The following is a 7,011-nucleotide window of genomic DNA, read 5'->3' on the forward strand; positions in this document are numbered from 1 at the left end:
TCTTTCTCTCTCTCTCTCTCTCTCTCTCTCTCTCTATATATATATATATATATATATATATATATATATATATATATATATATATATATATATATATATATGCATGCATGTAGCCGCACACGAATATAGGGGGGGGGGGTGGCCAAGGCTGCCAAGTCGCACTGATACACGTCAAGTTTTGACGCCGTTCACATTTTCGTTGATAAGTTCACCTGGAAGGTGGATGGCCAACTCTTGTTCTGTCGAGATTGCTCGATTTTGCAATTCTTGCAGTGAGCCCTTCTAGTGTGGTCGCACTTCGATTAGCATAGCCTCACTGGATGCCTGCGCATATAGCCAGGCGGCCAGCTGTGATAAGAAAAATCACTGGTATTGCGCAGCTGGGCACAGCTAACTAGAGATCAGTTGTCCTGTGATGGACATGATCAAATTTCAAGCTGTTACTGGGGCCAGATATTCGATCCACTATAGAGTTTGAGTACCTGAAACGCAATTGTGACTTTGAACTTTGTGAAGGTTCCAATCAGCCCGACCAGCAAACCTCTACGTCCTCGTCCACTTCCTCCTCCCATCCGGAGTCCATTAACTACAGCGCTCAGGCCGGTGAGAGCTTCCGCCCTACACAGCTGTGGCCAGCCGGACGAGCAAACAGCGACGCCAGCCTGTGTTCCCCGCATTCCCACGTCCCGGTTATAGCGTTCGCACAATGCATCCGCGTCGCGCATACAAAGCGTCCGCGCCGCACTGCGGCCCGGGGTACAGGGCTGCGCGCTGCATCCTCGCGCAACCGCAGGAGCACGATTTGGCGGTGGCACAAAGCGGGCAGCCCGCGAACGGATGGCGTTAGTCGGCGCCACCGGGGAAGCCGACGCAGTAAATTTAAATGCAAATGTCCTCCTGTGGTACAGGGGCAAGCTGCAAGGGGATGCGTAGAGAGAGAGGGAGAAATAAAGGGAGAAGAGTGCAATGCGCATTGCGGCATGCTTGCAATGCACTCGAGCGATGTCGCGTTCATTGCGTTAGCGCGGCGGCGTCACGATCGCGTGAGCCGTAGTGCATGGTCTGCGAGGCTTTGGAAAACTTAATTAGCGATGCAACTACGGCGACCGAGTTAAGCCACCCGGGTACAAATACAATTGTTTCCTGTTTGTCTGTTTTTATTTTTTCAGCACAGTCGTTCCACTGGAAGTGAGATTTCTAGCGAGTCGAGAATAATTTCGCAAGCCATTCCTTCTTCAGCAAGCTAGGCGGGCTTGGTGATGAACATGTAGGGATACTGCAAATGAAACTGTAAATTTAGGATCCTTTGCAGCCGATGTGTTCTTCTAATAAAGTGAGTCTGAAACCCGCGACAAAAAGTGTCAATGACTGTGGAGAGTGATCGGGAAACTGCTTTGCCAGTGCCAGCTTTATTAAAGCTTACAGTGGAATGCGAGGGCCGAGCAAAGCGTTGACTCGAACAATGAAACCACTTGAGGCCGCCGCGGTGGCTCAGTTATGGCGCTCGGCTGTTAACCCGAAAGATGCGGGTTCGATTCCGGCCGCGGCGATCGCATTTCCATGGAGGCGGAATTCTAGAGCCTCGTGTGCTGTGCGATGTAACTGCACGTTAAAGAACCCCAGGTGGTGGAAATTTCCGGAGCCCTCCACTGCGCAGTCCCTCATAGCCGGAGTCGCTTCGGGACGTTAAAACCCCATAAACCAAACAAAAAAAAAAGACTTGAAACCCGAGTACATGCAAGAAAAAGACAAGAAAAAATATGGGGACGCCTAAGTCACATTAGGAGTGGAGAGCGATAGCATTAGACCACATTTGTCGCAGCTTCTGTTTCAACTTTTGTATGTGTTTGCGTCATTTTTTTTTTTTTTTGCAACTGTCGGTCCATCGAATGCCATATTCGGACTGCTAGCTGCAGTAGCAGGTATCCCCTATGGCGTGACGGTGCCGGCATTTGCATATAAGTCGGACCTCGTTATAACGAAGCGGTTTGCAGCGAAAAAATGAATATAATCCCTTCAACTTCGGTATAACGATGTTCAGCTGTATCACTTTTTTTCTTATTTTTGATTCTGTACCTAGGTTGCCGTCAAGTAATTAGGTTGCTCGCAACCCTGTGGGCAAGTTGTGATGACGTCACAAGGTGGCGTGACCTTTCTTGGCCAATCAGGGTGGCCCATCAGGGCTGGTTGTGATTACGTCACAAGGTCACGCGACCTCTCTCGATCAATCAGAAAGTTTCCTGTCAGCGGACATTTGCGTGGCGGGGTGTAGGTGGGACGACAGCTCTAATGCTACTGCATCAATAGTATCTGGGCTCGAAACAATGTTAATATAAAACTGTCCAGTGCAGGTGCACTCGGCGAATATCGCACTCTACAAAATATTTCAAGATCGGAAGAGCGAGGCTTGTTTCGTATGAAAGCTATATAAAGTCTTTTAGACAAGCCACCGACCTCCTTGGCGCTTAATTCGGCAGCCAAATAATGTTCATTACTACGAGTCATTTGAAACAAACCACACGCAGTTACCATAACTTTATCTCCAACCAACGCGAACCCCCTAAAACTTATATACCTTAAAATCCTGTAGCATATGGACATGCGCATTCTATATTATAGTGATAGCTGTTGGTACGACTTTAAAAAATAATAAAGAATATCGGGACAAAGAAGAAAAGGTTATGAAATGGGTAAATTCGAGGGAAACGAAGTCGACTCTGGACTTCATAGTAAGGGGAGAATATGAAGTCAGAAAGGAATCGAATTATGTCAAGAGGCAGTGTCATATTGTTTGATGCGAGTTCAGGGGGTCTTGCTACAAGCAGCCATAAAGAAGTGCCCTGGGTGATGATTCTTTTATAGTGTATGGAAAGTCTGAAGAGACAGTGGAATACAATTTTTCGAATAGTAGAACCCTTTGACACGGTATGAACACAGTTGCGTACAAAGCGAACTTTTTGTGAGAGTGAGCGGCACCTAGCAGCGATTTTTTTGTTTTCAGGTAAATTTCACATCCTTGATCTCGCAGATAAGCTGGCTTATTAAGCTACGTAGCGAACGCTGTAGTAATAATTGGCGAAACAGTGAGTGGGGTAGCATGTCTCCCGCCATTTTTATGCAGACAATATTCCACCCGTACTAACATCTTTTTTTTTGTAATTTCATGAGTAATGAGCACCTTCAAAATAGAAATTATTTCCACGATCCATCGGGTGTTTACTTGATAAGTCGCGAAATTTATGACACTTTGTATGATATTGTACACACCCCTGCAAGAAATCAACCGCTAGTATCTTGAGCTCGAAAACTTGTAAATTTTCTTTCTTAAGGCTTCACACAGCTAATATGTTTCACACATGACCTTCATTGCATCCTTGACCACGGGTCTCAGGCAGACTGCATATTTTTGGACTTCTCGAAAGCGTTTGACACTGTTTCGCATGAGCTTCTCTTTCATAAATTAAGCAATCTTAACATAGACCCTAATGTCCTTGCATGGCTACAATGCTTTCTTTCTAACCGTTCACAATTCGTAACAGCGAACAATATAAACTCGCATTCTTTGCCTGTCCGTTCCGGAGTGCCTCAGGGGTCAGTTCTTGGGCCCCTCCTTTTTCTCATCTATATAAATGACTTACCGGCTAACATTTCTTCTTCAATTAATCTTTTTGCCGATGATTGTGTTATTTACCGCGAAATTAAAGATGATAATGATGTCTGTTGTCTTCAATCCGATATTAACAAGATTCTTGACTGGTGTTTTATTTGGAACATGCAACTAAACATTAATAAGTGTAAACATGTACGCATTTCTCGTCTCTCTAATGCCCCTTCCTCTTATCACATTAACAACGTGTCTCTCGAAACCGTGTCATGTTATAAATATCTGGGTGTTTACGTTTCTTGTAACCTGTCTTGGAAAACTCACGTTGAATACATAATAAATAACGCTGATCGCATGCTTGGGTACCTTCGCAGAAATTTCTCACGTTCATCTAGTTCAATAAAATTATTACTTTATAAAACATTGGTACGGTCCAAGTTAGAATATGCTGCATCTGTCTGGAGCCCTGGCATCGATTCACTTGTTTCAGATTTGGAAGCTGTGCAGAACCGCGCATGCCGTTTCATTCTTTCTAATTATCACTGAACAAGCAGTGTAACCGCCATGAAATCAAGTTTGTCCCTACCACTTCTTTCCCACCGCAGATCAATAGCCTCATTGTGTCTTTTTCATAAAATTTACCACAACAGCTTTCTCAACCCTAAGTTACTGTCAAGACCATGTTACATATCAGCACGCGTTGATCACCGTCATAAAGTTGGAATCCCATCTTGTCACACCAAATGTTTTCATGACTCATTCATACCTCGAACTTGTGCCAGCTGGAATCACCTTCCCCACGACATCGCAGGTATTTCTGATAAAAATGCATTTCGTCAAGTCCTTAATGTTTCTTTCTGAGTATGTGTCGTTTATTACTGTATAAAAATTGTCTTTCACTGTCTACACACTGTTTTAATATATCCCTACTGCATTCTAATCTTATTGCCTTCCTGTGTTTTCAATTTGTCATGTATTCCTGGTTTATTTTTGTTTTCTCTTGTTGTTGCTGTTTAGACTGAAAATTTTATGTATTCCCACTCCCCTCTGTAATGCCTTCGGGCCCTGAGGGTACAATAAATAAATAAATAAATAAATAAATAAATAAATAAATAAATAAATAAATAAATAAATACACTATTTAGGCGGACAAATATTTAATTTCTATGGAAACAAAAAATGGCGTGTGAAAGGGTAAGCTAGGGGTCAGGGTTTAGGGATAAACAATGTAAGGGGAAAGTATCCTCAGTAGAAACCAGTACAAAACGTTTGGAACATTGGTAAAGTAACCCTGCAAGACCAGACCAGCCAATTGTGAGGGAGTACAGAAATTTAATATATACTCCGCAGTGACCAATGGGCAATGAGGGCGACATTCGAGCAGCTCAGTAAAGCTAATAGATGCTATTCATATACTCACCTTCGGGTATCATGGCCGCATGATTATAAAGCCAGTCAGGACAGGTATCCCATAAGTGATAGTGCTGCATGTATAATATTCAAAGTTTTCTGGAAGTTTTGGGGCTGCGCATGCAATCTATGGCAGACATCATCTGAAAGATTCTGGCAAATCGTGCTAGTTGAAAATCAATTACTGCGCGAACAATGGAAAAAGTTCTCAAACATAATGCTTGAAATATATTGGTAATGTTGTACAGTTATTAGTTAACATTTCAACTGTACTTAGAGCATAACACAGCAAATTAGAGCACAGCACAATGTTAATTCGATCTTTAAACCTGACGTAATGCACCGTTGGCTGACCTGCACGTGCAGAGGAGCATAAAAGAAAGATGGAATAAATATTCGTAGGGTTCCCTGATTACACTATGTGTTGGCAGTGCGACATCATTAGAGGCTGTTGATGCCTTTACATCGAGTTTTGTGATTCGCCCGTAATGGTGTTTGCGGACCGCTACACGTTTTTCTGCACACCACCAGATAATTTGTACGGGTCATCAAGCATGTTGTTAGGTTTCCCCGGAGTGAGATCTCGATTTGGCGACACGGACGTATAGTTGTCACTTCCTGTCTGGTGACGTCGCTTCCCTTCAGCCAATGGGTTAACTTTATGATCGAGACTTTTTTTTTTCCCCCTGTGAGGCTAGCATGGAGGCTAGTAATGCGATTCCTTCGTGTCCGTGGGACGTGATCATGGTAACGGCTCTGTCGTGGACGATTAAAAAAAGTAAATTCCCACAGTCCATCTGTGAGAGGCCGCTCAAGTATGGCTCTTAAATATCAAAGCAACACTTTGGTGGTCTTCTGTGGTGATTAAAACGGATGCCACGATCCCAGAACCTTGACCTATGTGAGGGGACGCGAGAGCATGCTGCCTCGAGAGACACTTGGTGAGAGTCGATAGCGGTGTAAATTAACATCCTTGCTCAATACTGTCTCCCGGGCCTTGGTTGATGGTCTCTATTTCGACATAAGAGCAGTCCAGGCCTGGAAATCCATGATGTGGGCAGGGTACTCACAGCCTCTGGAAAGAACTGTTGCGCCACACTCACACCATTCTTTTCCTTCCGTTTCTTTTCTTCTTTTTTTTCTCTTTATATCAAGCCATGACAAGCACAGCGCCTTTCGACACACTATTCCGTGTCTCACCGTGTCGCGCGACACCAGACGCGGCACGCCGCGAGCGTATCCGTCCGTCGAGCCTGCGTCCTTGGTTGAGCGTCTCGACGCATCGGCTATCCTCACCGCGTGCGTTGGCGGCGGCCGAGCGGCGAAAGCGGTCGTCGTGGGAACAGCTCCGGGCAGCGCGAGACATGTGACCGTGGCGTACGTGATGGAGGGCTGGCGTTGCTGCGAAGCACCTGACGTGGCGCGTCGCCCCATACCAGTCTCGGCGCGGTAACTCGACTTCCGCGCTGCTGCGCGTGTGAACGAGACGCTTTCGATGTGGCCTCGTGCGCCAGACACGTCCCGTCTCCAGCCTCGATGTGAAGCCCTTTGGCGGGAGGGAGCGGCTTCCAATCCTTGTGGCAAGCCGTGGATGAACCGACTGCATTCCCGGGCCTTCGCGACTCCGCTGCCAACGAAACAATCAATGTAAATAAGGTCATAGGGGTGCTCGTCGCCTAATCGGGTGTGGGAAAATGCCTGGCAATTTAATCGACGATAGCTGCGTAAGAGAGAGGGAAAAGGCATTCTTTGCGACTGAACTAAGGCCCACGCGTATTCCTCCACCGAAAGAGCCATGGCCAGTTAATTGGTTGCCCGCCCCGGTGGCTCAGTGGTAAGGCGCTCGTCTACCGAGCTGGAGTACCCGGGTTCGAACCCGACCGCGGCGGCCGCGTTTCGATGGAAGCGAAATGCAAGAGCCGCCCGTGTGCTGTGCGATGTCAGTGCACGTTAAAGAACCCCAGGTGGTCGAAATTACTCCGGAGACCTCCACTACG

Source organism: Amblyomma mixtum, chromosome 2 (assembly GCF_055824585.1).
Source record: "Amblyomma mixtum isolate Tamu chromosome 2, ASM5582458v1, whole genome shotgun sequence".
NCBI lineage: Eukaryota > Metazoa > Arthropoda > Arachnida > Ixodida > Ixodidae > Amblyomma > Amblyomma mixtum.